This window comes from Carassius gibelio, chromosome B1, assembly GCF_023724105.1.
Source record: "Carassius gibelio isolate Cgi1373 ecotype wild population from Czech Republic chromosome B1, carGib1.2-hapl.c, whole genome shotgun sequence".
In the NCBI taxonomy this organism is placed as follows: Eukaryota; Metazoa; Chordata; class Actinopteri; order Cypriniformes; family Cyprinidae; genus Carassius; species Carassius gibelio.
This window is the reverse complement of record NC_068396.1, coordinates 11666784-11688750: the sequence shown is the minus strand read 5'-3', so window position 1 is coordinate 11688750 and position 21967 is coordinate 11666784. Positions and strand designations below refer to the sequence as shown.

Genomic DNA, 21967 nt, shown 5'->3' with positions numbered 1-21967 from the left:
ACACTGAGAGTTAGTCAACTAAATTTGTTTATTTAAATGTATCTTCTAAAATCAATTGACTTGACCTTAAAAAATTTTGCAAATTCCATTTTTTTTCTTCAGTGCACCTGTTTGCAAATATATCTATTTAATAGATTTAACAGATATATTTGCAAACAGGTGCACTAAAAAAAAGGAATTTGCTAAATTTTTAATGGATAGAGTTTTAGATTCTATTAATTTAAATAATGAATTAATAAATAAATCAAATTTAAAAAAAAAATCACAAACTTGATATTTCTGAATAAAATTATTTTATACAGGTTAGTTCTATATAATAGGGTATAATAGGGTACATTCAGCCTAGTTTTTTTGCAGTGAGTACAATGTGATTCCCCCAATACCCCCCCCCCCCCAAAAAAAAAAAACAAAACAAAAAACAAACAAACAAACAAACAAACAAAAACAATAGAATGAGAATAATAAGTAATCAATAAAATTAAATTGATATTAACAACATTATTTGGACTACAGAGTTGGCACAGAAGAACACAAAAGTGGTCTGTAGGTATTTACAGACAGTTAATGAGGCTCAAGGGGTTGCATGAGTGCAGTGAACTTTATAAATTCAGGTTGAGAATAATGTTAAAATATAACATTTTGAGTTTAGAAATATTCAATGATTTAAAAAACTGAAATGATACTTGAAAAATTAAACTAAATCTGCCATTGATTGGCAAGTGGCAAGTTACTGATTTTATCACTGAATCATTCACTCAATTGATTTGTTCAAAAGGCTGAATCATTCAAGAACAAATCATGTCTTTATGAATGGATAATTTAATTGACTCGTTGAAATGATTCATTTAAAAACGCAGATTCATTCGAAAACAATGCTGTGTTTGAAAGGAGATGTGCAGAGGTTCAGTTGTGCATTTGTTTGAAACTATTTTAGTTTACAAAATAGAGCAAAATCAGGCAATGTAAGTAACTTAATATTAACTTTTTGTTCATTGAAATCACTCATTGTTTTTATATGCCAACAATCCCCTGCTGTTACAGTTAAATTAATGATAACATAGCCTAGCTATTTGTTACTTTGATGTTCCAGGTAACGCTACAATAGCATCAGCCTTGTTTTCTGTAATGCATAGGATAATATCAGCCTTATCTGGCTCATTTTCTGTCGTTTCGTTACAGTAATGTTATCGTTCCTGTCGTCTGTTATAGTAGCCTATCACCAGAAGCAGCTGCAGCTTTAGTGGCATGCTTACAAAAACACTGAAAGGGTAATCATTTCATATCTCCTTTTGTGATTCACATTAGTTAATTTCAAGCTTGCACACTCAATTCTGCACAATAACAATAGTCGTCAAAATGAAAACACAGACACCAGCAGCTATCCATCCATCCATCATCTTCCGCTTATCCAGGGCTGGGTCGCGGGGGCAACAGTCTAAGCACAGACGCCCAGACTTCCCTCTCCCTAGCCACTTCTTCCAGCTTTTCCAGGGGGACCCCAAGGCATTCCCAGGCCTGCCGGGAGACATAGTCCCTCCAGCGTGTCCTAGGTCTTCTCCGGGGCCTCCTCCCGGTGAGACGTGCCTGGAACACCTCCCTGGGAAGGTGTCCAGGAGGCATCAGAAATAGATGCCAGAGCCACCTCAGCTGGCTCCTCTCAATGTGGAGGAGCAGTGGCTCTACTCTGAGCTCCTCCCGAGTGACCGAGCTTCTCACCCTATCTCACCCTATCTAACAAGCTCATTTCAGCCGCCTGTATCCGGGATCTTGTCCTTTCGGTCATGACCCACAGCTCATGACCATGGGTGAGAATAGGAACGTAGATTGACCGGTAAATGGAGAGTTTTGCCTTACAGCTCAGCTCCTTCTTCACCACGACAGAGGGGTACAGTGACCGCATTACTGCAGAAGCTGCACCGATCCGTCTGTCAATCTCACGTTCCATCTTCCTTCACTCGTGAACAAGACCCCAAGATACCTGAACTCCTCCACTTGAGGCAGGAACTCTCCACCAACCTGAAGTGGGCAATCCACCCTTTTCAGACTGAGAACCATGGCCTCGGACTTGGAGGTGCTGATTCTCAACCCAGCCGTTTCACACTCGGCTGCAAACCGTCCTAGTGTACGCTAAAGATCCTGGTCTGAGGAGGCCAACACGGCAACATCATCCGCAAAAAGCAGCGACGAAATCGTATGGTCCCCAAACCGGACATTCTCCGGCCCTTGACTGTGCCTAGAAATTCTGTCCATAAAAATAATGAACAGAACCGGTGACAAAGGGCAGCCCTGCTGGAGTCCAACATGCACCGGGAACAGGTCTGACTTACTGCCGGCAATGCGAACCAAGCTCTAGCTCCGGTCGTACAGGGACCGATCAGCCCTAAGCAGGGGGCCGCCGACCCCATACTCCCAGAGCACCCTCCACAGGATGTCGTGAGGAACACGGTCGGATGCCTTCTCCAAATCCACAAAACACATGTAGACTAGTTGGGCAAACTCCCATGAACCCTCCATCACCCTGGAAAGGGTATAGAGCTGGTCCAGTGTTCCACGACTGGGACGAAAACCACACTGTTCCTCCTGAATCCGAGGTTCCACTATCGGCCGAATTCTCCTCTCCAGTACCCTGGCATAGACTTTCCCGGGGAGGCTGAGAAGTGTGATCCCCTACAGTTGGAACACACTCTCCGGTCCCCCTTCTTGAAAAGAGGGACCACCACCCCGGTCTGCCAGTCCAGAGGTACTGTCCCCAACCGCCATGCGATGTTGCAGAGGCGTGTCAGACAGACTTGAGGTACTCAGGGCGGATCTCATCCACCCCCGGTGCCTTGCCACGAGGAGCTTTTTAACTACCTCGATGACTTCAGCCCGGGTGATGGACGAGTCCTCCTCCGAGTCCCCAGCCACTGCTTCCTCAACGGAACAGTTGGTGGGATTGAGGAGATCCTCAAAGTATCCCCTCCACCGCCCGACGATATCCCCAGTTGAGGTCAACAGGTGCCCATCTCCACTGTAAACAGTGTTGGTAGGGCAATGTTTCCCCCTCCTGAGGCGTCGAACAGTTTGCCAGAATCTCCTCGAGGCCAACCGATAGTCTTTCTCCATCGCCTCACCGAACTCCTCCCAGGCCTGATTTTTTGCCTACACGACTAGCCGGGCTGCAGTACGCTTGGCCTGCCGGTACCTGTCAGCTGCTCCCGGAGTCCCACAAGCCATCCAGGCCCAATAGGACTCCTTCTTCAGCTTGACGGCATCCCTTACTTCCGGTGTCCACCACCGGGTTCGGGGATTATCGCCTCGACAGGCACCGGAGACCTTACGGCCACAGCTCCGAGCAGCCGCAGTGACAATGGAGATGGAGAACATGGTCCACTCGGACTCAATATCTCCAGACTCCCTCAGGATCTGGTCGAAGCTCTGCCGGAGGTGGGAGTTGAAGATCTCTCTGACAGTGGGCTCGGCCAAACATTCCCAACAGACCCTCACAGTACGTTTGGGTCTGCCGAGTCTGTCCAACTTCTTCCCCCGCCATCGGATCCAACTCACCACCAGGTGGTGATCAGTTGACAGCTCCGCCCCTCTCTTCACCCGAGTGTCCAAGACATATGGCCAAAGGTCTGATGACACGACCACGAAGTCGATCATCGACCTCCGGCCTAGGGTGTCCTGGTGCCACGTGCACTGATGAACACCCTTATGCTTGAACATGGTGTTCGTTATAGACAAACCGTGGTTAGCACAGAAATCCAATAACAGAACACCGCTCGGGTTCAGGTCAGGGTGGCCGTTCCTCCCAATCACGCCCCTAAAGGTGCCTAGCTTCAGGGTGGGGCCCCGGCTGCGCCATGCTGGGCGACGTCTCGGTTCTTGATGTGTATGTTAACATAAGGGGTTTGTGAAGCAGCAGATACTATTACTATTTATTTTTATTTTTTTTAAAGTTGGTTGCAAATTACTTATTTTAGCTACATAAAAAAAAGTTAGTCAACTAAATTTGGTTATTTAAATGTAGCTAAAATCAGTTGATTGCAACCACTTACCAAATCCAATTTATATATATTTCTTTTTTTCAGTGCACCTGTTTCCAAATAGGTCTATTAATTTAAATAACAAAAAGGAAATAAAAAAACACACAAACATGACATTTCCGAATAAATTAATTTTACACACTTTAGTTCTATATAATAGTGTATATTTCATGAAATATGAAGAGGAAATAAGTCTACGTGCTTTGAATGTGCTACATTTAGTGGTGTAGCCTAGTTTTTTGTTTTGAGTATACTGTGATTCCCCAATAACCCCTCCCCAACCCCCAAAAAGAAAAAGACAAAGGAATAAGAAAAATAAGTTATCGATCAAATAAAATTAGTACTAACTAAATTAATTTGCACTACAGAGTTTGCACAGTGCACTACTGTATGCCACTGACATGGGCAGTATGAGTGTGTGTGAAAAAGAGAATTTAAGAGACAAATGAGTGTGTTATCACTAACCACTGGTTAAAAATGTCTCATTTAGCAATCTCAAGTGTGAAAGCCCATATGTGTGCAATAAAATAGCTAAGAACAACTTTATTAGTCTCTGAGTCCTTTCATGAAATCTGCAAGTAAACACTCAAAGCTACTGACAAAATCTGTACTGAGCTGCCTTCGGCTATTTGTGCCAAAAACTGAATATCTGAAAACACAAATATCTTCCAGCTGAGCCTTGTCAAACAATGGAGAATTACAGTATTCATGGCGAAGTGAATAGCTGTGGCAGCTAGTCCATTACATAACGGAAATGCCAGCTTAATTGCCTGTTAACGCAAGCTGCAGATGGCATTGAATGTTTGTCACAATCAAGTGCACCCAGAGGGATTTGCACTAATATTGCCAATAACTAATCAGGTGCTCAGAGCTGCAGCTGTGGATTAGAATATAACATTTTGAGATTGGATGGACAGGATGTGATTTTATCCATCGGGAATTGGATTGTAAAAAGGTTTGAGTCACATATACCAATATGAAAGCAAATGGATGATGGGGAGCAGAAAAATAAGGAAAATGTATGGTACAAGTAAGAGTGTAGCATGTTTATCAGTTGATACATTTTTTGTTGTTTTTATATATACTGTATATTGAGATAACATTTAATGTCAATACCTTTAAAATAATCTAGCATCATCTTTGGCGAAAAAAAAAAGTTTTCCTAATTTTCCTAATATTGTAGTTTGAATGGTTAATATTAATGCAATTGTGAGCCACTGAAAAGTTTTAACAAGTTGTCCCACGCAAGAAGGCGTTTTCTCTAATCCGGCCCTCAACCTAAAATGACCCCCATGATGTAGAGTATGTGTATTTTTTTTAAACCCAGTCTCATGAGATAACGTGTCTGTTTAAATTTTTTTTTTTTTTAATTGGTGGCAAATTTTTATGACTGAGCATGAAAGTCCACCCCTAAACCTAACCCCTTAGTGGAGCTTAAGAAGATTATATGAACATTTATGAATAAATTTGTACAAATTATTAAGAATTCACCATCGCTTCACCAAAACCTAAAATAGTGTGTTGGAAATAGGACAGCTTCATAGTAAAATAGTAAATTGGTACCGGATAGTGCAGATGATCCTTAAATAGTCTGTGTTTTGCTTCCATTTTCTTTATGTCCCAGAGACTCATTCTTTTTAAAGATGCTACAGACTATTATTAGTGCTTTTAGTGCCTTTATTTTGGGCCCACCAAATTTGGGAAGAACCTTCATGGCATTAGCTGGGTCACACAGCATGTTATGTGTATAAATACTTCTGGAGTGTTCTTCTACTTTTTGCATTACTGTAGGGGACAACTGAAAAGTACATAGCAACTTAGTGAATGTATTGAGATTTTTTTCTTTTTTTGTCGGCAGTCTATGATCTGATGTCTTTTCTGACTTATAGTCTTATAGAGTGTCGGCTTCATCTAACCAAGACTTTATTCATTTGATATGTCAAGTTAAAAAGTTTAACGGTTAAAAATTAATATGGTATTCTAGTTCACATGAGGACCTCAAGTTACTAAGATTCAAATAGTGTTGACAACGTTTTCACTCTCTGAGTGTAGAATGTTTCTCCTGGCAAGTTATAAATCTGTCAGTGGCAAAGGGATATCTGACAACTGGATTTTATTTTTATGTCTAAATGCTCTCTCTCTCTCTCTCTCTCTCTCTCTCTCTCTCTCTCTCTCTCTCTCTCTCTCTCTCTCTCTTAATCCATTATGTCTGCTCCCTGTTAGCCTCAGTGAACATGAGATGCACGTTATAAGTTATTGTAAGGAGTGTATGGAAATCCTCAACTCTTGCTATTCAGAAGTGGAGCACCATCATCATAACCTCATCTCGACATAAATCCTATCTCTTATCTTGTTAACATGTATATTGGGAAACATTATTAGGGCTCAAGCCCAAAGGGCGAGAGGCCTATTGTTTTCCTTAGGATTATTTTTTATTATTATTATTATTATTAGGGCTCAAGCCTGGAGGGCGAGAGCCCTATTGTTTTCCTTAGGATTATTTTTAGGGCCCGAGCACCGATGGTGTGAGGACCCTCTTGGAATTGCTCCGTTTATTATTATTATTATTATTATTATTATTAGGGCCCGAGCACCGATGGTGTGAGGACCCTCTTGGAATTGCTCCGTTTATTATTATTAGGGCTCAAGCCTGGAGGGCGAGAGCCCTATTGTTTTCCTTAGGATTATTTGTTATTATTATTATTTTTCTTCAAGGTTTCGGGGGCTTTTGGGGCCCTTAACATGCTTAAAAAGTCTTGAAAATTGGCACACACATTGGAACCTGCGGCCATTAGGGCCGGGCAGAGACTGATACACGGGCGTGGCACAGGGGCTCTACAGCGCCCCCTGGAATACTGAGGGCCATATATCATACATACTTGCACATAGACACACGAAACTCGGTACACATGTAGATCTCATCAAACCAAACAACTTTTGTACTGCATGTCATAGGCTCCGCCCAACAGGAAGTTGGATATTTAGGGTTTAGTATTCATATTTTTCGTCAAAGTTGTGGGGGCTTTTGGGGTCCTTAACATACTCAAAAACTCTTGAAAATTTGCGCACACTTTGGAATCTGTGGCCTTTAGGAGCCTGCAGAGGCTGGGACCCGGGCGTGGCACAGGGGCTCTATGGCGCCCCCTGGAACACAGTCATAAATGTTGATGTATAGCTCACACATACTTGCTCGTATTAATATGAAACTCAGTACACATATAGATCTCATCGTGCTGAACAACTTTCGTACTGCATGTCATTCGGCTCCGCCCAACAGGAAGTCAGCTATTTAGAGTTATGTAAAAAGCGCATGCTCTGGAATTTGAAATACTTGTCATAGGTTTTTTTGCCGATTGCCACCAAATTCGGTCAACATGATCTCAAGACATTGGGGATGAAAAATTGCCAGGGGATTTTTGATATCTCGAACGGTTTGCTCGTGGCGAGGTGTTGAAATTATGGCGAGAAATGAGAAACAGGAAGTGTCTAATACCATCCACATACATTTCCTGATTTTAATCAAACTGCATCAGATTATTCGTTGTATGATGTCGATCGCATATATGTGACTATTAGGAGTCAAAGTTATAGCGCCACCAACTGGCAGCAGGAAGTGTGTCATTTTCAAAATGATTTGAATTCAGCATCTTATTTTTACTCGATTTGCTTCAAACTTCATCAGAATAATGTTAAAACACAGCCGATATAAATCTGCTGGGGGGATATTGATATCTAAAAATATTGTTGCCGTGGCAACATGTTAAACTGGAATACTTCTCAGGTGATTTTGAGGCATATAACATGCTTAGAATTTCATCAAACTCAGAACACATATCAGTATTTATGATAACTAGACACTGGCAAAAGTTCATAAGAGGGCGTGGAAGAGGCACTCTATAGCGCCACCTTTTGTCAAAAGTGGCGGGGTTAGTTTTAGCTACAGACACCAAACTCGGTACAAAAATTTTTCTTATCAAGACGGACAACTTTCTAATTCACAGTCATCAGCTACGATCAACAGGAAGTCAGCTATTTTGATTTGAATGTGGATTTTTTTTTTACATTTAGCTGTGAATTAATGCATACTGCTCAGAGGAGAGTAACACTATACACACCAAACTTTGTCTACATGATGCCAAAACATTTTAAACAACTTAAATTGCCAATGGATTTTGGATAGCTTAAACGGTTTTGTCGTGGTGATTTTTTTAAATGACAGTAAAAATGGAATTATTAATTTTCCTGCATTTTTAAATTCCAAACACTTCAAAACCTTTTTTCGTACAGAAAAAAAGTCATTCTGAGTAAATATGGATAGTTTCACGACTTTACAACACTGTATGGATAACAGAAAATTAAAAAACTGTCAGACATCTCATCTCACTCTGTCCCTCTGTTTGAGTATATGTGCTTCAGACTTCCATTGTCTGAGAGAAATAGCGCCCCTACAGGTTCAATTCCCGGACTTTTACTTTCACTTTTAAATCGGTTAAAAATACAAATAAATACTTAGATTTAATTCACACTGACAAGCTAAACCAACATATCTGATTATTACCGGTTCAGGGCTCATGGATAAATTATTTCTGGCCAGAGATACGTGAGAAATAGGAGAGATGAATCACCGCTGTGATCACGAGCGTCTGGAGTAAAGAGCTCAGAAAAAACGAATTTATTCCTGTTTTAAAGCTTTTAAAAATAAATTATTACAGCGATATCACACAATCAACCAATTAGAACACACCAAGAGCTAAATTCAGATGTTTTTGAACTGTTTGTGTGAAAATGAATTATTTGCGGCTGCCTATCTGAAACCACCGCCTCCGATCAGCGCGCACAGTGTCACAAGTTCAAAACTAACGAATTTATTCTTGTTTAAGAGCTTTTTTAAATAAAATATTACCACAAATGCACACAATAAACCCATTGTAACACTACAAGAGCTAAATGCAGGTGTTTGTGACCCGTTTAAGTGTGCAAGACTATTTGAAAGCGCGACTGGCAGAATAACATATATCTCTCGAGCTGCAGGATTCTGCCTTTCGTCGTACGAACGAACACATCACGGACAAGATTATTTCAAAATACATAATAGCTTGGCGACTATAAACGAAAACAGCCACGTGAACATAAACTGTTGAGAAATAAATCTGAAATGGATCTACTGGATTTTAATATTAAGTGACCGCATATACCAGCTGCTTCTGTCTTCAATTTTGATCCATATAAAAAATGAAACTCATTCATCTTGGCTGCTTTTTTTAATGTGTGTACGTATTTATTTATTTATTTATTTATTATTTTGCTCTAACAAGAATTAATCTATATTTAATTAAATCAATTACATTTTATTTTACATTTGATTTGTCCATTTCTGCATCTAAACGCCTAAAAACCTAAAACATGCTCTATTATACTATTGTTAGCAATTTCTTTATCGTCCAATTTATCTGGTGTACACTTTTATTTTCATAATAAACTTGTTTGTTAGATTATACACAGTTACAGTGGTCTATAATAAATATTGACAGGTTTTATTCAAGCTGTTTAGAATGATTGCAGTAGGCAAATGTTTTGAAATGTAAATAAAATAAAAAAAATTTAAATAAATAAATAAATAAAAAACATTGGAAAAGAATAACTGTTGTACATTTTTATACATTTTGTATAATTTCATAGTTTATGCATTATAGTTATAAAAACAAATAAATTTAGCCACTCACATAAAATCTTATAGGCCTTATCCTTTTCTGACAGTTTTAGGGATTTTTAAAAATCCTAAAAAACCTTATTTGTGCTGCAAATAATAATTTCAAACTCAAACAGTAAATATTCAGTTCATGCTTTATAAAGCCTTGTCCCAATATTAATAGTCAATAGTAAGCAGTTTATAAATACAGCTATAAAAAGCTTGTTCTTGGGTTATAAGCACATTTATTAAAAAGGAGAGTAAAGGGTCAGTTATCTTCCTATGAAAAATAAAAAAAAAACAAAAAAAAAAAACAAACAACAACACAGATTGATACAGAACTCAGAAATTTTATTGTGGATTTATGATAAAATCAGCCTGTAAATGAATTCATACTCCTCCAAGAAGACACAAGTTCACAGAAAACTTTTTTAACAAGAAGCTAATATACTGAAGATGTTAAATTGCGAATGGGTTTAGGATAGCTTAAATGGTGTGGCCATAGCGATTTATTAAAGTAACATAAAAAAATACAATCGTTATTTTACTATATCTTTAAAATTTTTCATTCCAACTCTTCATAATTTTTTATATACGTAGAAGTCATCATTTGAAGGAAGCACAGTAAGTTTCATAGCTTTATCATTTTCAAGAGCCAGCATAAAATTAAAACTATCATAACTTATAAATCAAGCTTGCAATTCTTAGTTCCAATAATGACCACCAGATGGAGCTATAGGATTACTTTTAAATAATTATTGTAAAACAAGTATGATTTAAATCATTTATAGAAATCTTTCAAAGAAAAATAATATGTATTTTATGTATTTTACTGATAAAATGACCCTCACTTAATTAGAATAACAAGCTGAAGTATTGTGAACTGTATATTAAGAATAATTCTTTATAAGCTTTATGGACAGATACGTTTTGAGTGACTCTTGAAGGTTCAGCACCACATCCTCTTTTACCACTGTTTAAAGAATTTATCTTACAGAACAGGTGTGAATGAATTTTGGATAGCTTGAATGATTTTGCGTGGTGATTTTTTGAAATAACAGTAAAAAAGTAACCAGTAAATGTCTTTTATTTTTTTAAAGTGCAGCTTCTAAACACTTAAAAAAAATGTACACATAGCAGACAAGTCATTCTGAGGAAATATGCATAGTTCCATGACTATACAACATTATATGGATGATAGAAAATTAAAAAACTATCATACATCTGATGTCACTCTGTCCCTCTGTCACTGTGGTTAATGTGTGTGTGTGTGTGTGTGTTTGTGTGTGTGTTAAGTGAATTAGGTGTGAAACTATCAGGGAGCATTTAGTCTCCAGCGCCAACATTTTACAGAACTGCCACTTTCCTGGAGTCTCAGAATTACAATGTGCCAGGTTCTGAGAGATCTAAGATTCCAAAAAATTATTTAATTAGAATACTATGAAGTATTGTGAAATACTATATATTAAGACTTTATATATAGGCTTAATTAACAGATTAGAGTGACTCGTGAAGGACCAGCACCACCTCCTCTTGTCCGATGGTTTGAGGAATATATCTTCCAGAATCCGGGATTAAGATTTAGGAGCTCATTTTTATTCCACCTCCTTTCCTGAAAGTCTGTCTTGCAGAATTGACTAAAAATTAATCTTCACATTAATTCCTAATTATTTTGCAATTCTTTTTGTCAGTTCTTCTTGACCTGTTTTTCTCTTCCAGCTTTCCTGGACTATTGTATAGCACTCATAAATGATTAAATAAAAAATAATGGTAGTTATTAAGATTGATATGGTTTGGAATTGGTAAAATGTGCTTGGAAAAAAATCACAATAAAACAATGTTTTAATGTTTAATTTGGAATATTAACTGACATGAATGAATGCTATATAAATATTGTTCATGTTAACATAATGTTTATAAATGAAATCTTATTGTAAAGTGTTACTAAAGTTATATATATATATATATATATATATATATATATATATATATATATTGTTCTGTGAATGTGATTTTAAAGTCTAGATGATTCGGATTAACCCTTTAACTGCCATATCATTTAAAACCTCACTGCCAGAGGGATATTGTGAATGCATGTGCCCGCTGGGCACAGTTTGCCTGATGCCACCGGGGTGGCGATGGCATTGGTGGCTTGAGCCCGCCATCGCTGCTTGCAGCTATATTTATTATTATTATTCTTCTTCTCTAAGATGAATCGCATTTTTGAGGGCCTAAACATGCTCGAAAAGTCATGAAACTTTGCACACACCTCAGAACTGGCGAAAATTTACGTCTGATATGGGTTTCAGAAGTGGGTGTGCCAAAATGGCTCAACAGCGCCACCTATACACGTTCAACGGTGTGCGCCTCGAGCTACGTTTCATGTACATGTATGAAAATCGGTATACACATGTAACTCTCCAATACCTACAAAAAAGTCTCTTGGAGCAAAATCCGAAACCCAACAGGAAGTCGGTTATTTCTAATATTATGAGCAAATTTTGTGTCATTTTTGTCATTTCCATGCGTTGTATTTTAACGAACTCCTCCTAGAGATTAATTTAGATCAACACCAAATTTGGTATGCCTAATCTAAAGGCCTTTGCGATGTTAAATTGCGAAGCTTTTGAGTTTTCGTTGAAGGGCCTGTGTGTGGCGGCCTGGCGAATTTCGATGATTTGCCATGAAACAGGAAGTTGCTATAACTCAGACATACAATGACCAATCTGCCCCAAACTTCACATGTTGGATGAGACTCCTGTCCTGAACAGTTTGACACGACCATATTCAGTTATAGTCATAGCGCCACCTATTGGCAACAGGAAGTGACATATTTTACGCTGCGACAAACTACTCCTAGAATTTTTTGACATCAATGTCTTTTTTGTCGTCAGTCTAATCTAAAGGCCTGTACGATGTTAAATTGAGAAGATCTTGAGTTTTCATTAAAGGGCGTGTCCATGGCGCCATGTCAAAGTTCGATGTCTCGCCATGGGAGTAGAAGTTGCTGTAACTCAGTCATAAAATATCGGATCTTGCCCAAACTTCAAATGTTTGATAAGAGTCCTGGCCTGAACACATCTGAAGGCCAAAATTCCATCAGGTGTGGCAAAATGGCTCGATAGCGCCACCTACACATTTTCAATGGAGTGCGCCTCGAGCTACATGTCATATACATGTACGAAAATCGGTAAACATATGTAACACACCAATAGCTACAAAAAAGTCTCTTGGTACGAAATCCGAATCCCAACAGGAAGTCGGTTATTTTTAATTTTCCCTGCAAAATTGGTGTTGTTTTTGTCATTTTCAGGGGTTGTATTTTAACGAACTCCTCCTAGAGATTTATTCAGATCAACACCAAACTTGGTCAGTGTAATCTAAAGCCCTTTGCCATTTTAAATTGCGAAGGAATTGAGGTTTCGTTAAAGGGCGTGTCCATGGCGGCCTGACAAATTTCGATGATTCGCCATGAAAAATGATGGTGCTATAACTCACACATACAATGTCCAATCCGCCCCAAACTTCACATTTTTGTTAAGACTCTTCACCTGAACAGATCTACATGCCAATATTCAGTTATAGTCATAGCGCCACCTATTGGCAACTGGAAGTGACATATTTTACACTGTGACAAACTACTCCTAGAAATTTTATGACATCAATGTCTTTTTTGTGGTCAGTCTAATCTAAAGACCTGTGTGATGTTTAGATGTGAAGATCTTGAATTTTTGTTAAAAGGCATGTCCATGTCGCCATGACGAAGTTCGATGTCTCGCCATGGGAATAAAAGATGTTATAACTCAGGCATAAAATGTCCGATCTTGCCCAAACTTCACATGTGTGATAAGGGTCCTGGCTTGAACACATCTGAAGGCCAATATTCCATTATAACGATAGCGCCACCTGCTGGCAACAGGAAGATTGGCACACATATTGAATAAACTTTGATATATTGCACTTATATTTATGAGTTTAAATGCATATTTCTCAACGTTCACCTTTTTACTAAAGCCACACGATGGCGGTGAGCCCGGGTGCGAGGGCCCGTTCATCGCTGCTTGCAGCTTTAATTATTATTATTATTCTTCTTCTCCAAAATGAATCGCATTTTTGAGGGCCTAAACATGCTCGAAAAGTCATGAAACTTTGCACACACCTCAGAACTGGCGAAAATTTACGTCTGATATGGGTTTCAGAAGTGGGTGTGGCAAAATGGCTCAACAGCGCCACCTATACACGTTCAACGGTGTGCGCCTCGAGCTACGTTTCATGTACATGTATGAAAATCGGTATACACATGTAACTCTCCAATACCTACAAAAAAGTCTCTTGGAGCAAAATCCGAAACCCAACAGGAAGTTGGTTATTACTAATATTATGAGCAAATTTTGTGTCATTTTTGTCATTTCCATGCGTTGTATTTTAACGAACTCCTCCTAGAGATTCATTCAGATCAACACCAAATTTGGTATGCCTAATCTGAAGGCCTTTGCGATGTTAAATTGCGAAGCTTTTGAGTTTTCGTTAATGGGCGTGTCCGTGGCGGCCTGGCGAATTTCGATGATTCGCCATGAAACAGGAAGTTGCTATAACTCAGACATACAATGACCAATCTGCCCCAAACTTCACATGTTTGATGAGACTCCTGACCTGAACAGATTGACATGCCCATATTCAGTTATAGTCATAGCGCCACCTATTGGCAACAGGAAGTGACATATTTTACACTGCGATGAACTACTCCTAGAAATTTTATGACATCAATGTATTTTTTGTGGTCAGTCTAATCTAAAGCCCTGTGCGATGTTAAGTTGTGAAGATCTTGAGTTTTCGTTAAAAGGCGTGTCCATGGCGCCGTCACGAAGTTCGATGTCTCACCATGGGAATAAAAGATGTTATAACTCAGGCATAAAATGTCCGATCTTCCCCAAACTTCACATGTGTGATAAGAGTCCTGGCCTGAACACATCTGAAGGCCAAAATTCCATCAGGTGTGGCAAAATGGCTCGATAGCGCCACCTATACACTTTCAACAGAGTGCGCCTCGAGCTATGTTTCACGTACATGTACAAAAATCGGTATACACATGTAACACACCAATACCTACAAAAAAGTCTCTTGGTACGAGATCCGAATCCCAACAGGAAGTCGGTTATTTAGAATTTTCTCTGCAATATTGGCGTTGTTTTTGCCATTTTCAGGGGTTGTACTTTAACGAACTCCTCCTAGAGATTTATTCAGATCAACACCAAACCTGGTCAGTGTAATCTTAAGCCCTTTGCGATGTTAAATTGCGAAGATCTTTAGATTTCGTTAAAGGGCGTGTCCATGGTGGCCTGACAAATTTCGATGTTTCGCCATGAAAAAGGAAGTTGTTGTAACTCAGACATACAATGTCCAATCTGCCCCAAACTTCACATGTTAGATAAAACTTCTGCCCTTAACAGATCTACATGCCCACATTCAGTTATAGTCATAGCGCCACCTATTGGCAACAGGAAGTGACATGTTTTACGCTGCGACAAACTACTCCTATAATTTTTTTGAGATTAACATATATTTTGTGGTCAGTCTAATCTAAAGGCCTGTGCAATGTTAACTTTTGGAGATCTTGAGTTTTTGTTAAAGGGCGTTTCCATGGCGCCATGACAAAATTTGATGTCTTGCCACAGCAAGAGAAGTTGTTGTAACTCAAGCATAAAATGTTCAATCTTCCCCAAACTTCACATGTTCGATAAGAGTCCTGGCCTGAACACATCTGAAGGCCAATATTGCATTATAATGATAGCGCCACCTGCTGGCAACGGTAAGATTGGCACATATATGGGATATACTTTGATATATTCCACTTATATTTAGGACATTAAATGCATATTTCTCAACGTTCACCTTTTTACTAAAGCAACACGATAGTGGTGAGCCCGGGTGCGAGGGCCCGTTCATCGCTGCTTGCAGCTTTAATTAGGGCCCGAGCACCGATGGTGTGAGGACCCTCTTGGAATTGCTCCGTTTATTATTATTATTATTATTATTATTATTATTATTATTATTATTCTTCTTCTCCAAAATGAATCGCATTTTTGAGGGCCTAAACATGCTCGAAAAGTCATGAAACTTTGCACACACCTCAGAACTGGCGAAAATTTACGTCTGATATGGGTTTCAGAAGTGGGTGTGGCAAAATGGCTCAACAGCGCCACCTATAAACGTTCAACGGTGTGCGCCTCGAGCTACGTTTCATGTACATGTATGAAAATCGGTATACACATGTAACTCTCCAATACCTACAAAAAAGTCTCTTGGAGCAAAATCCAAAACCCAACAGGAAGTCGGTTATTACTAATATTATGAGCAAATTTTGTGTCATTTTTGTCATTTCCATGCGTTGTATTTTAACGAACTCCTCCTAGAGATTCATTCAGATCAACACCAAATTTGGTATGCCTAATCTGAAGGCCTTTGCGATGTTAAATTGCGAAGCTTTTGAGTTTTCGTTAATGGGCGTGTCCGTGGCGGCCTGGCGAATTTCGATGATTCGCCATGAAACAGGAAGTTGCTATAACTCAGACATACAATGACCAATATGCCCCATACTTCACATGTTTGATGAGTCTCCTAACATGAACAGATTGACATGCCCATATTCAGTTATAGTCATAGCGCCACCTATTGGCAACAGGAAGTGACATATTTTACACTGCGATGAACTACTCCTAGAAATTTTATGACATCAATTTTTTTTTGTGGTCAGTCTAATCTAAAGGCCTGTGCGATGTTAAATTGTGAAGATCTTGAGTTTTCGTAAAAAGGCGTGTCCATGGCGCCGTCACGAAGTTCGATGTCTCGCCATGGGAATAAAAGTTGTTATAACTCAGGCATAAAATGTCTGATCTTCCCCAAACTTCACATGTGTGATAAGAGTCCTGGCCTGAACACATCTGAAGGCCAAAATTCTATCAGTTGTGGCAAAATGGCTCGATAGCGCCACCTATACACTTTCAACAGAGTGCGCCTCGAGCTATGTTTCACGTACATGTACAAAAAACGGTATACACATGTAACACACCAATACCTACAAAAAAGTCTCTTGGTACGAAATCCGTATTCCAACAGGAAGTCGGTTATTTTGAATTTTCTCTGCAAAATTGGCGTTGTTTTTGCCATTTTCAGGGGTTGTACTTTAACGAACTCCTCCTAGAGATTTATTCAGATCAACACCAAACCTGGTCAGTGTAATCTTAAGCCCTTTGCGATGTTAAATTGCGAAGATCTTTAGATTTCGTTAAAGGGCGTGTCCATGGCGGCGTGACAAATTTCGATGTTTCGCCATGAAAAAGGAAGTTGCTGTAACTCAGACATACAATGTCCAATCTGCCCCAAACTTCACATGTTAGATAAAACTTCTGCCCTTAACAGATCTACATGCCCACATTCAGTTATAGTCATAGCGCCACCTATTGGCAACAGGAAGTGACATGTTTTACGCTGCGAAAAACTACTCCTATAATTTTTTTGAGATTAACATATATTTTGTGGTCAGTCTAATCTAAAGACCTGTGCAATGTTAACTTTTGGAGATCTTGAGTTTTTGTTAAAGGGCGTTTCCATGGCGCCATGACAAAATTTGATGTCTTGCCACAAGTTGTTGTAACTCAAGCATAAAATGTTCAATCTTCCCCAAACTTCACATGTGTGATAAGAGTCCTGGCCTGAACACATCTGAAGGCCAATATTCCATTATAATGATAGCGCCACCTGCTGGCAACGGTAAGATTGGCACATATATGGGATATACTTTGATATATTCCACTTATATTTAGGACATTAAATGCATATTTCTCAACGTTCACCTTTTTACTAAAGCAACACGATGGCGGTGAACCCGGGTGCGAGGGCCCGTTCATCGCTGCTTGCAGCTTTAATTATTATTATTATTATTATTATTATTCTTCTTCTCCAAAATGAATCGCATTTTTGAGGGCCTAAACATGCTCGAAAAGTCATGAAACTTTGCACACACCTCAGAACTGGCGAAAATTTACGTCTGATATGGATTTCAGAAGTGGGTGTGGCAAAATGGCTCAACAGCGCCACCTATACACGTTCAACGGTGTGCGCCTCGAGCTACGTTTCATGTACATGTATGAAAATCGGTATACACATGTAACTCTCCAATACCTACAAAAAAGTCTCTTGGAGCAAAATCCGAAACCCAACAGGAAGTCGGTTATTACTAATATTATGAGCAAATTTTGTGTCATTTTTGTCATTTCCATGCGTTGTATTTTAACGAACTCCTCCTAGAGATTCATTCAGATCAACACCAAATTTGGTATGCCTAATCTGAAGGCCTTTGCGATGTTAAATTGCGAAGCTTTTGAGTTTTCGTTAATGGGCGTGTCCGTGGCGGCCTGGCGAATTTCGATGATTCGCCATGAAACAGGAAGTTGCTATAACTCAGACATACAATGACCAATCTGCCCCAAACTTCACATGTTTGATGAGACTCCTGACCTGAACAGATTGACATGCCCATATTCAGTTATAGTCATAGCGCCACCTATTGGCAACAGGAAGTGACATATTTTACACTGCGATGAACTACTCCTAGAAATTTTATGACATCAATGTATTTTTTGTGGTCAGTCTAATCTAAAGCCCTGTGCGATGTTAAGTTGTGAAGATCTTGAGTTTTCGTTAAAAGGCGTGTCCATGGCGCCGTCACGAAGTTCGATGTCTCGCCATGGGAATAAAAGATGTTATAACTCAGGCATAAAATGTCCGATCTTCCCCAAACTTCACATGTGTGATAAGAGTCCTGGCCTGAACACATCTGAAGGCCAAAATTCCATCAGGTGTGGCAAAATGGCTCGATAGCGCCACCTATACACTTTCAACAGAGTGCGCCTCGAGCTATGTTTCACGTACATGTACAAAAATCGGTATACACATGTAACACAGCAATACCTAAAAAAAAGTCTCTTGGTACGAAATCCGAATCCCAACAGGAAGTCGGTTATTTAGAATTTTCTCTGCAATATTGGCGTTGTTTTTGCCATTTTCAGGGGTTGTACTTTAACGAACTCCTCCTAGAGATTTATTCAGATCAACACCAAACCTGGTCAGTGTAATCTTAAGCCCTTTGCGATGTTAAATTGCGAAGATCTTTAGATTTCGTTAAAGGGCGTGTCCATGGTGGCCTGACAAATTTCGATGTTTCGCCATGAAAAAGGAAGCTGCTGTAACTCAGACATACAATGTCCAATCTGCCCCAAACTTCACATGTTAGATAAAACTTCTGCCCTTAACAGATCTACATGCCCACATTCAGTTATAGTCATAGCGCCACCTATTGGCAACAGGAAGTGACATGTTTTACGCTGCGACAAACTACTCCTATAATTTTTTTGAGATTAACATATATTTTGTGGTCAGTCTAATCTAAAGGCCTGTGCAATGTTAACTTTTGGAGATCTTGAGTTTTTGTTAAAGGCCGTTTCCATGGCGCCATGACAAAATTTGATGTCTTGCCACAGCAAGAGAAGTTGTTGTAACTCAAGCATAAAATGTTCAATCTTCCCCAAACTTCACATGTTCGATAAGAGTCCTGGCCTGAACACATCTGAAGACCAATATTCCATTATAATGACAGCGCCACCTGCTGGCAACGGTAAGATTGGCACATATATGGGATATACTTTGATATATTCCACTTATATTTAGGACATTAAATGCATATTTCTCAACGTTCACCTTTTTACTAAAGCAACACGATGGCGGTGAGCCCGGGTGCGAGGGCCCGTTCATCGCTGCTTGCAGCTTTAATTTTTTTTTTTTTTCTTTATTCTTCTAATTTTTTTCCAAGGTTTCGGGGGCTTTTGGGGTCCTTAACATACTCAAAAACTCTTGAAAATTGGCACACACCTTGGAACCTGCGGCCATTAGGGCCGGGCAGAGTCTGATACACGGGCGTGGCACAGGGGCTCTACAGCGCCCCCTGTAGTACTGAGGGCCATATATCATGCATACTTGCACGTATACATATGAAACTTGGTACATATATATAACTCATCAAACCAAACAACTTTCACACTGCATGTCATAAGCTCCGCCCAACAGGAAGTTGGCTATTTAGGGTTTTATGAAAAACACATGCTCTGGAATTTGATATACTCCTCTGAGGAACTCCACCCGTTCACCACAAAACTCGGTGAACACGATCTCAAGACATTGGGGATGCTAAATTGCGAAGAGATTTTTGATATCTCGAACGGTTTGCCCGTGGCGAGGCGTTGAAATTATGGCGAGAAATGAGAAACAGGAAATGTCTAATAACATCCACATACATTTCCTGAATTTGATCAAACTTAATTTGTTTGTTCGTTGTATGATACCGATCGTATATATGTGACTATAAGGAGTCAAAGTTATAGCGCCACCAACTGGCAGCAGGAAGTGAATCATTTTCAAAACGCTTTGAATTCAGCATCTTATTTTTACTTGATTTGCTTCAAACTTCATCAGAATAATGACAAAACACGGCCGAAGAAAATCTGTTGTGGGGATATTGATATCTAATATAGTGTTGCCATGGCAACGTGTCAAACTTGAATGTTCTGTTCTGGTGATTTTTAGGCAGACAACAAGCTCAGATTTACATGAAACTCGAAACAGATATCAGTATTAAAGATAGCTAAACCATGGCAAAAGCTTTGAAAAGGGCGTGGAAGAGGCACTCTATAGCGCCACCTTTTGTCAAAAGTGGGGGGGTTAGTTTTAGCTACAGACACCAAACTTGGTACATAAATTGTTCTTATCAAGACGGACAACTTTCTAATTCACAGTTATAAGCTACGATCAACAGGAAGTCGGCTATTTTGATTTGAATGTGTATTTTTGAGATTTTACAGTTGTAAAATTAATGAATACTCCTCACAGGAGAAGTACACTATACACACAAAACTTTGTCTACATGAAGAAAAAACATCGAGGAACTTAAATTGCGAACAGATTTTGGTTAGCTTGAATGGTTTTGTCGTGGTGATTTTTTGAAATGACAGTAAAAAGTGAAACATTAATCGTCTTCTATTTTTAAATTGCAGCTTCCAAACCTTTAAAAAACATTTTTCATTTAGAAAACCAGTGATTCTGAGGAAATATGCATAGTTTCATGACTTTACAGCACTGTATGATTAAAAGAAAATTAAAAAACTGTCAGACATCTGATCTCACTCTGTCACTCTGTTTGAGGAATGTATGAGTGCTGACTGTGTGTGTGTGTGAGTGTGAGTGGGGGAGGGGTGTGAGCTGAGTGGCAGACAGACAGAGAGAGAGAGAGAGAGAGAGAGAGAGAGACTTAAACATCTATTTAATCACCAGAAAAAAAAAACTGTTTTTTAAATTGTTATTTTTTTGTTGTTGTTGCTAATTGTGCTGTTTTCATTACAGCTTAAGAAATATCTTAGGCCTTATCCTTTTCTGACAGTTTCAGGGATTAAAAAAAAATCCTAAAAAACCTTATTTGTGCTGCAAATAATAATTTCAAACTCATTTGATACTGACCTCTGACACCCTGTGACATGACATTTATTTGAATTTACATAATCTCAAGGATGTAACAGTAAAACTGTTCAGCTCACAGATGAAGACTAAGCTGTAATGCAAGCAGAACTATTTCACAAATGCTTATAGGTTAATGAAATCATAACAAAACACTTTTAAATTATTTAAGGATTTGGTAACACTTTAAAATAATGTCTCAATTGTTAACATTAGTAAATGCATTGGTAACACTTCATAATAGCTGCAATTCTTAGCTAAGCATTAGTAAATAGTCAGTTCATGCTTTATATAGCCTTCTCCCAAAATTAATATTTTAGTAAGCATTTTATAAATACAGCTATAATTAAATTGTTCATGGTTTATATGCACATTTATTTTGAGGAGATTAAAGGCTGTAATCTTCCTAAAAAAATGTAAAATAAAAAATAAAATAAATAAAATAAACAAACACAGAACTCATAAATATTTATTTCAAGATGCAATAAAAGAAAACTGTACACTTGAATTTTTATATATATATATATATATATATATATATATATATATATATATATATATATATATATATATATATATATATATATATACACACACACACACAATTGCATAAGTTTATATTGAACATTTTTTATCAAGTGTACAGCTAATAATAGTAATAATAATAATGCATTTTATTTAGTTTTAG

At 38.6% G+C, this 21967-nt stretch overlaps 1 protein-coding gene and 1 long non-coding RNA gene across 4 annotated transcripts in view; one reads left to right on the top strand and one right to left on the bottom strand.

Annotated features, from left to right (window-relative positions):
* The window catches only part of LOC127948652 (sorbin and SH3 domain-containing protein 2), a 92320-nt gene that overhangs the window by 15302 nt on the left and 55051 nt on the right, over positions 1-21967 (top strand). The gene's annotated exons all lie outside the window — the stretch shown is intronic.
* On the bottom strand, positions 11640-16668 carry LOC127948653 (uncharacterized). The gene is made up of 3 exons (XR_008152144.1): positions 16005-16668; positions 13877-14034; positions 11640-11986 (listed from the first exon to the last, which is right to left on the bottom strand). It is a non-coding gene; the product is annotated as an uncharacterized LOC127948653 (long non-coding RNA).